Genomic DNA, 10,069 nt, shown 5'->3' on the forward strand with positions numbered 1-10,069 from the left:
CGGAGGAAAGCCATCTAAGGGATAATTAAAGGCCTAGCCATCTAAGGGATAATTAAGTTGACAACAAAGGAAAAAAAAAAGTCCATTTTGGATGAATCTTTAAGCCATGATTAATATCTCCGTGTTTTAAGTTTCAACCTTCAAGTCTGACTTGGCCCCATCTGGACGGAGTCCCATACAACAACAACAGAGATTGACAATCGATTCTGCTTCGGTTGTAACAATGCAAACACACTTACAAGTATATTTCGAGAGGCCAAATCTGTTTATCAAATTTCATGTGATTTGATATCTTTGTTGCCACAGAATGACACGAAGTGTAAGGCAGCCTAGGAGAAAAGAGTCGTCTTACGATCGATGCCAAGTTATTTCCTAGGCTAGTTATATACTACAGTGGAAAACACTTGATCTGAACAAAGTTCATCCATTCAATTAATACATCATGCAACCATTTTAGATGATGAATCCTATGAAATGATTACTAGAACTAGAATGATCATAGAACCCTCGTAGATTCAGAGTGCCAAATAGAACCTTGCTTTTGGCATTCTTCACAATTTTTTCCTTTTCTTTTTTTTTTTGTTATATTTGGTAACTATCTACAATTTTTGTGTACTTTTTTGGAAGAAAAGATATATCATGTGACGATGATTTCACCAAGATAATTCTAGTTAGACATTTTTCTATCCTTGTTCTCTCTACCCTTTTGTAATCACTTTATAATCTATTAAATTTAATTGAAGGATCCAGTAGAAAGAGGTATGTTAAATATAGCAAAATTTACACTATAACAAGAGTGCAAGACATAAATATATGACAGAAGATGATGATTTGTCTTTTGATAACCAATATTAAGTCAAAGATGCGTCCCACCCAATCCACGGTGTAATAGGGAAAGTGACATAAAAAGTCAAACACGCCTAGCTTCAAGGACTTTCAATTTTTGACTAAAGAAATTTTTGTTTCTACAATTATGCTTTTTTTTTTCAAATGTTTCCTGTTTGTGGGTTTTTTTTTTATCGTAATGATAATATTTTTAATAATTTAATTTATTCTAATTTTTTTTAAAAAAAAAGTCGATGAAAATTAAATCATCATTAAAAAAAATCACTAAAAATAATGACAATCACCAAAACCAATACCAAAAATAATGACCTTGGTAGTGACCACCAGCCAACTGATTGTCTTTTACTGATAAACTGATTAAATGGTCCCAGAATGACAACTTCTCACTCTTGGCTAGCTTTTTTTTTTTTTTTTTTCCCAAAAGATGGCTAGCGACTTTTAATTTTAAAGTTACTGTGATTTGTGAAAGATTACACGCAACATAAAGTTTCGAAGGAGAAACAATGACATGGACACGTGATTACTGATTATAGGACCGTGATATAATAATACAACGTTTGGAAGAGGTGAACTGGGAATCTTCTAATACATGAACTCAAATCCTCGAGTCCGGTACAATTATCGTCTCAATCTCCGATACCAGATTGCTTTAGATTTTATATAAAAAAAATTTATAAAGAAAAAATTTAGTATTTAACTATTAAGTGCGGGGAAAGATTAAGCTCATTAATTACCGTCACTGATAAGTACAAGCTAGAAAAAAAATAATAACTAGTTGCAAGACTCGAGTAAAATCACGAAATTAGACACACGTTGATGATTGAATTACTACTTGGATTAAATGATTCACAGTCTCATTTCTCCCATTTCCTCTCTCATTTTCCCCATGACTATCTCTCTCTCTCTCTCTCTTTCTCTCTCTCGTCGTCTTTTCGTCTTCCCTGTATTTCTCTTTTCTTTTCCACCTTTGACTTTGAGTGGTAGGGATCACGTGAAAATGCCATGACTGCTAGGAAGAAGAAATTTTGCATTGTAGTAACATAAAAAAATGCTCATTCTTTGATTCTTCGCAACATCTATATTTATTCAGTTTTCATTTCTTCTAATATAGACAAAGCTATGCATTTTGGACTAATTTGTGGAGTGTTCCAATTGAACCATATTTGTTGATTCAATAAAGATCAAGAAAATCCTTCCATGCTTCATATTGCAAATTAGCTAAACCCATTTCTCTACATATCTATCAAAAGATCATACTGTTCTCAGGATGAAAAATTTGAGAATTTGGGATAATATCAGATGCAAGTGAGGAGGCTTTGAGGATTGATTTTCTATTGAATTCCTATATAGAATCTCTTTTTTTTTTTTGGACTTGGACTGGGATCTTTTGAAAATTTGCCTAATGACAGCTAACATGACGATAAAAGTTTGGGTAGCAATTGGATGGGCTGGGTTGTTTATTTGTGTATCATAATTGGGCTATCACCCAACTAGGTCAAAATTTTAGTGGGTCGAATTTGAGTTCAGTCAAACCAATAAAACACAGAATCACTAAAACCAGATCTTTATGGGGATAAACCCCAACCGGTCCAATTCACAGCACTTGACAATCTTACTAATTACGTGAAACTCCTAGCCTCGATTTTTTTATTATTATTATTTTTTTTGTGGGCAAGCTCCTAGCCTCACATTAAAAGCGTAATTTTCTCATTATTGCGTTTTCCAAATTGGTGTCGTTTTCAAAAAATTAGTACATAATTTTTATTCTTTGGCCACTCCTATTCCTTGTCCTTTTTAGAAAGATAATATACACCATTCAAATTTCTTAATGTGGAGGGTGAAGTTTGAAAACTCTGTGTAAGTATCACCATTAGGTCATTATTGTTAAAATGTTGAGTTGCCCAAAAATGATAAATATTTGGGATGGAGGGATTGATTAGTAAAGTAAACATAGGAAATACAAAGAAAGCAAGAAAGAAGTGCAAAGAAAATTCGAAATGGTAGCTTTCTACACCAATCAGATGTATGTGTAAACTTATGTATATATATATGTATATGTATTCTTTATTACTCGCCAGATGTTACAATTTTCATTCCATAAAGTAAGTATACATTAGTATTTTGGGAGTTCACAAACATTGTCACATTTTTAATATTATACTTCTTTACACTACGTAATAGAGTGACACATATTAAGTTAAAAGGCACGTCACGCCCCAATCCTTGGTGTAATAGGGTTGTAACAGTAAAAATCAAACACAGCCTAGCTTCTAGGACTTTCAATTTTTGACTTAATAATTTTTGTTCCTATAATTACACTCTTTTATTTCCAATGTTTTCTATTTATGGCATTCCCTTTCACCCTGTTCAATTGATTAACATATTTGAATCACCAAATGAATAAGTTTACAGGGTAAACAGGGTTTCCAAAAGACAATAGAAAATTCCAAAAGTTCAGATTAAAGTGAAGTGGTATGTAAAATTAAAAGCCCCATGAATTAGAGTTCTGGATTCAAATCCTCTTTCTCCATTTTTACTTTTTAAATCTCACCTGTCCCTTGGTAATTTTTTTTAAAGGTTTTATAGGGTAAAAAGGATTTCCGAAAGGCAATAGAAATTTCCAAAATTTCAGATTAAAGTGAAGTAGTGTGTCCTGAATGATTCACAAAAAGGATTTTCATTGCTTAATCCTTTTCCCCTTTGGATTTCAATCCGCATAACCTGCTTTATATGCTACCACTTAATCAACCCGCGTTTAATGATTCAAATCCAAAATTCACGCTTCTCAGCTAAACACAGTCCACGCGTTCTCGAAACTATCTTAACCATTCGAAGTCCATTCCGAGCAAGCATGCAGATCTTCGTCAAATCCCAAAGCAGCAGGACAATGTGATGGTATCAAACAGAATCTAGGCAACAGAGCTATTTCCAATGGACTGATTGATAACTATTGCAGTGCAAAATTAATAACAGGAAAGAATCAATGAATAAACTGATGAATAATCTCAACGTAATATGATTGATAAAGATCAAACAAGAGGATTACAGACCTGGCAGGAAAGGAAAGAAAATGACAGAATGAAGGAAATCAGAGGGAGAGATTGCTCAGGGAATAATCCCTTACAATTGGCTAACAAATTCCTATCTTTCCCTCTACTGCTCCTATCTATATATAGTTAGCTGATAACAAACTCCCTTGGCGTTTTCCAATCCAGCTCGCCCATGTGAATAGCTAACTGAATCCGTTTGCAGAGCCACTTGCTGTTGAGCTCACGTTGGTTGAGCTTGTTTCCAGCAAAGGCGTGTTTCTAACCTCATGCCTTTGTTTCTGCTTCTTCTTCCCGCTTCACGCTTTCCTCTCCTAGTGCATGCCTTCCTTCTTCCTAGTAAACGTGATATCAGCTTTTCACGCCTTTAGCTTTCCTTCTGTCATCTTAACTAAGGCGCGATACTAAGTTCACGCTTTCAGCTTATTTCTGCTCCATGACAATTGCTTCCCCTTTAATCAATCTTGTCCTCAAGATTAAAATCCAGGAAATTCCTGCTCAATTCGTTCAGCATCCTCCCAAGTAGCTTCAGCTGGTTGAGTACCCCACCAATGGATGAGCCATTGCACAGTTGCAGCATTTTTCCTTTTAACGATTCTTCGGTCTAACACTGCTACTGGCTCCACTCTGAGATGCCCCTGTTCGTCTACACTAGGTAGTTGGAGTACAGGGGTGGTATGGTCTCCCACCTTCTTTTTTAGTAGGGACACATGAAATACTGGATGTATCTTGGCTCCTTCTGGCAGCTTAAGTTTATATGCGACCTTTCCTATCTTCTGTAATACTTGATAAGGCCCAAAGTATTTGGCAGACAGCTTGGTGTTGCCCCTTAGTTTCACAGTAGTTTGTCTATGAGGTTGTAATCTGAGGTATACCCAGTCTCCTGCATTGAAGGTCCTTTCACTCCTCTTTTGGTCAGCATATAGTTTCATTCTGTTTTGTGCTTCTTGTAAGTTGCTTTTAAGTAGTTCATCCAGTCTTTGTCTGTTCTTCAGATGGTCTTCTACAGTAGCCACCCTGGCTTGAGTGTAAGGTCCTAGAGCTAGCTGGGGAGGGGGTATTCCATATAGAGCTTCAAATGGGCTCATTCGAATGGCAGTGTGGTAGGTGGTGTTATACTACCATTCTGCAAGAGAGAGCCAAGCATTCCATCTTTTAGATTCCAGATGAGTCATACACCTTAAGTACATTTCTAGTACTTGATTCACCCTCTCAGATTGGCCATCCATTTGGGGGTGGTAGGCAGTGCTCAATTCTAGTTTAGTTCCTAGCAGGGAGAACATCTCAGTCCAGAATTGGCTAGTGAATACCCTGTCTCTATCAGAGAGCATACTGAGAGGTATTCCATGCAATTTGCAGACATGATCTAAGAATATCCTGGCCACTGTTGGAGCATCAAAGGGATGAGACAAACTAATAAAGTGAGCTGCCTTGGTGAACCTGTCCACAATTACCATGATGGTATCCTTCCTTTCAGATAAAGGTAGCCCCTCAATGAAGTCCATAGTTACGTGGCTCCAAGAATATTTGGGAATAGGGAGTGGCTGCAGGAGTCCTGGATAGGCTGTGTGTTCATCCTTGCATTTTCTGCAGGTATCACATTGTAACACAATACTCCTGATATCCCTATACATACCTGTCCAGTAAAAAAGTTGTTTAGCTCTGAGATAGCTGGCCTGTATTCCTGAATGTCCTCCTAGCTGAGACTCATGTAGTGTAGCAATAATCTTCTTCCTTACTTCCCCTGATGAGCCAACTACTATCCTGCCTTTGTACCTGAGCACTCCATCCTGGTAAGAGTGTTCTGGTAGGTTCCCAGGTGTAAGCACTATCTGTCTGATCATGTTCTGCACTTCCTCATCTCCTTGGTAGCTCCCTATCACTTCATTCATCCACTCAGGTATGACACAGGTTAGCTTAGTACAATCTCCTTCCTTTTCACCTGCCCTTCTGGATAGAGCATCTGCTGCTATATTTTCCTTCCCTTTCCTGTATTGAATCTCATAGCTGAGTCCCAGCAACTTGGTGAGCCATTTCTGTTGAAGTGATGTAGTGATTCTTTGATCCAAGAGATACTTAAGGCTCTGATGGTCAGTTCTTATGATGAAGTGGTTCCCTTCCAGGTAGTGTCTCCATTTAGTAACTGCAGTCACCAAGGCTAGCAATTCTTTCTCATAAATAGACATTCCCAGGTTCCTGGGTGCCAGACTTTGACTTAGGAATGCTATTGGCCTCCTGTCCTGCATTAGTACTGCTCCAATCCCCCCATAGCATGCATCTGTTTCAATCACAAATTGCTTAGTGAAATCTGGCAGGGCTAATACAGGAGTGCTGCACATTGCCAGTTTGAGTTTCTGAAAAGCCTCATCTGCTGCTGCACTCCAGAGGAACCCATCCTTCTTTAGTAACATGGTGAGAGGTTTTGCAGTAGCCCCGTACCCTTTTACAAATCTTCTGTAATATCCTGTTAGACCAAGGAATCCTTTGATCTCATTGACAGAGGTTGGTGTGGGCCAGCTCATCATTCCTTCCACCTTCTTTGGATCTACCCTCACTCCTTTTCCTGAGATAATGTGGCCAAGATACTCCACCTCTGTTTGTGCAAAAGAGCATTTACTTTTCTTGGCATAAAGTTGGTGTTCCTGCAATAGATTCAACACTTCTGCTACCTGCTGCAGGTGTACTTCCAGGGAAGGGCTGTAGATTAGTATGTCATCAAAGAAGACCAAGACATACCTCCTCAGTTGATCCCTGAAAATGTGGTTCATAAGGCTCTGGAATGTTGCTGGAGCATTCGTTAGCCCAAAGGGCATAACCTTGAATTCATAAAGACCTTGGTGAGTTCTAAAAGCTGTCTTGTGTATATCCTCCACCTTGACCCTGATCTGATGATAACCAGCCCTCAAGTCAATTTTGGTGAAGTATTTTGAGCCATGCAGTTCATCCAGAAGCTCATCTATTAGGGGCATAGGAAATTTGTCCTTCATGGTGAGTTCATTCAGTTGTCTGTAATCTACACAAAACCTCCAACTACCATCCTTTTTCTTGACTAGTAATACTGGAGATGCAAAATGGCTATTACTAGGTTGAATGATTCCCATTTGTAGCATTTCTTTCACCAACCTCTCTATTTCTGTTTTTTGTACATAAGGGCACCTGTAGGGCCTGACCTGGAATGGGGTAGCTCCTTGCTTCAGTGGAATGCTGTGGTCGTGGCTCCTCTTGGGAGGCATGCGTTGAGGTTCAGCAAACACTCTTTCAAATTTGTCCAGCAAACTCTTCATCTCTGCTGGTATCACTTCAGTGTCCTCCTTCACTTCCTCCATTACACACAGCTGGGCAGATATTCCATATGCCTGCTTTTTCCTCCATTTTGCTAGTTTACTCCCATTGATGGCTTTGAACTTGAGTTTGCTGACTTCTCCCTTCAACTCCACTGGTTGCCTTCCTTGTAGGAACCTCATGGAGAGCTGCCTAAAATCAAACTCAATAGGGCTATACCTGGCTAGCCAATCTACTCCGAGAACCATGTGACAGCTTCCCAGTTTCAAGGTATTGAATTGATGTGTGAACTTGTTTCCCTGCATTTCCCACTGTATGGCTCCTTGTAACTGTCTGGACTCCAACTGCTCACCATTGGCAACCCTGACTGTTAATGGATTCCCAATAGCTGGTAGTTGTATGGTTTCTGCTAATCTTTCATCAATAAAACAGTGAGTACTCCCACTATCTACCAGAATTATGATCTCCCTTCCTGCTATCTTACCTTTAAGTTTAAGTGTCCTATGCTCAGTCCCTCCTGCCAATGCATGAATGGATACTTCTATGTTTTCATTACTCAATTCCCCTTCTGGACAGTCACAGAACTCTTCTGTGTCTTTCCCTGGTTCTTCTAAGGTATCCCCTATCCCAAAAGGTTCATCTATCAATATGTAATTCAGGTGGGCTTGTTTACAGACATGTCCCAAGGTATATGGTTCAGCACACTTGAAGCACAGCCCCTTTTCTCTCCTGTAGCTCAGTTCAGAAGGTGTAATCTTCTTGAACTGGTCTACTGTGCGGTTTACAGGTCTAGCATTTCTATTGGAAAAAGGTTCTGGTATTTTAGGTTGGAAGTTAGGCCACCTTTCTTTAGCATGTGGAGGGAAATTCTGTTTGTTGTTTGGTGAGATACTGGGTGAGGAGGAGTATTTTTCCATCATTTTTCCTTGGGTTTTCCTAAGGGCTTCCAAGTTCTTCTCCTGCAGTTTAGCAATTTCAATGGTGTCTGCTAAAGTAAGGGGTCTGGTCATCCTAACCATGTTCACTATCTCTTCTTTTAAGCCACTAAGAAAGCATGATTTGTAGTAAGAATCAGGTTAGCCAGGAAGAGTTACCATTACTATGGATTTCAGCTGTTCGAACCTCTCCAGGTACTCAGATACACTCCCAGTTTGCATCAGTTTGTTGAACTCCTCTATAGCCTCCTCTGGATCTCCTTCTCCAAACCTCTCACACACTGCCATTGCTAGCTCTTTCTAGGGTACTATCCCCCTCTCATGATACGTACCATGGAACCAGATATCTGCCTTCTCCTTGAAATGGAGCTGAGCAATATCTGATTTCATCCCTTCCTCCACTCCATGGATCTGGAAATACTTGTTTGCTCTCCTAACCCATTCTCTGGGATTACTCCCATCAAATGTAGGAAAATCCATCTTGGGCAACCTGGTCCCCCCTTTACCTCCCATCCTCTCAGCTGTATCTGTGGTAATTTCTATCCGTGTCTCCCTCTCAGAACTACTACCTCCTACTTCCTTCCCCTTGTCATTTAACTTGGCCATGATCTGAGCCATCATGTTCATCATCCCCTCATATTTTTGGTCTAAGTTTCTGATGGCTTTATCTGTGTTCTCCTGTCTATGCTCCATTGCCCTCACAGATTGTTCTACCCCATCATTCCTATTGGCAAAAGTCCTAACTACACTCCCCAACTCAGTGAGCTCTTTACCACTGTGATGGTATCAAACAGAATCTAGGCAACAGAGCTATTTCCAATGGACTGATTGATAACTATTGCAGTGCAAAATTAATAACAGGAAAGAATCAATGAATAAACTGATGAATAATCTCAACGTAATATGATTGATAAAGATCAAACAAGAGGATTACAGACCTGGCGGGAAAGGAAAGAAAATGACAGAATGAAGGAAATCAGAGGGAGAGATTGCTCAGGGAATAATCCCTTACAATTGGCTAACAAATTCCTATCTTTCCCTCTACTGCTCCTATCTATATATAGTTAGCTGATAACAAACTCCCTTGGCGTTTTCCAATCCAGCTCGGCCATGTGAATAGCTAATTGAATCCGTTTGTAGAGCCACTTGCTGTTGAGCTCACGTTGGTTGAGCTTGTTTCCAGCAAAGGCGTGTTTCTAACCTCACGCCTTTGTTTCTGCTTCTTCTTCCTACTTCACGCTTTCCTCTCCTAGTGCATGCCTTCCTTCTTCCTAGTAAACGTGATATCAGCTTTTCACGCCTTTAGCTTTCCTTCTGTCATCTTAACTAAGGCGCGATACTAAGTTCACGCTTTCAGCTTATTTCTGCTCCATGACAGACAATTGTTTTCGAGGTGGAAATTTCCGATACCATCCAAGTCGTCAAGGCCAAGCTTCAGCCGAAAGATGGAATCCCTCCTCAGCACCAGAGCCTCGTATTCGCCGGCAAACAACTAGATGAAGATCGCACACTCAAGGATTACGACATCCAGGAGAACTCCACCTTAATGGCAAGGCCGAGGTACACAGACAAGAGAAAATTCCGTCATATGCAGCCATATGATCCTCCCAATAAACCTCACAAAAGCAACCTCCCCAAATCTTTGTCGGAAAACAGTCCACAAAAGTACCCGCCCGTGTTTATCATAGTAATCGTTTAGTTTTTCGGTTAATTGTACTGCTTCTTGATGCTAACTATGACAGGTTTCTTGAAGTTGTTAGATGCCATATATGTTTTTTTTTTCCAATGATCAGTTAATTGGAAATCTTTTATCTTGTATTATTGACTGGAATTTGAATTCTTGCGGTTAGATTTTATGTTCTTTACTGATTAGCGACACAGAATTAAGCTAATACAGAATTAATTCATCTTGTATTTATGATCTGAATTTCTTCATATCAATAAATATTGTATCCCTAG

Source organism: Coffea eugenioides, unplaced genomic scaffold (assembly GCF_003713205.1).
Source record: "Coffea eugenioides isolate CCC68of unplaced genomic scaffold, Ceug_1.0 ScVebR1_55;HRSCAF=288, whole genome shotgun sequence".
Classification (NCBI taxonomy): domain Eukaryota; kingdom Viridiplantae; phylum Streptophyta; class Magnoliopsida; order Gentianales; family Rubiaceae; genus Coffea; species Coffea eugenioides.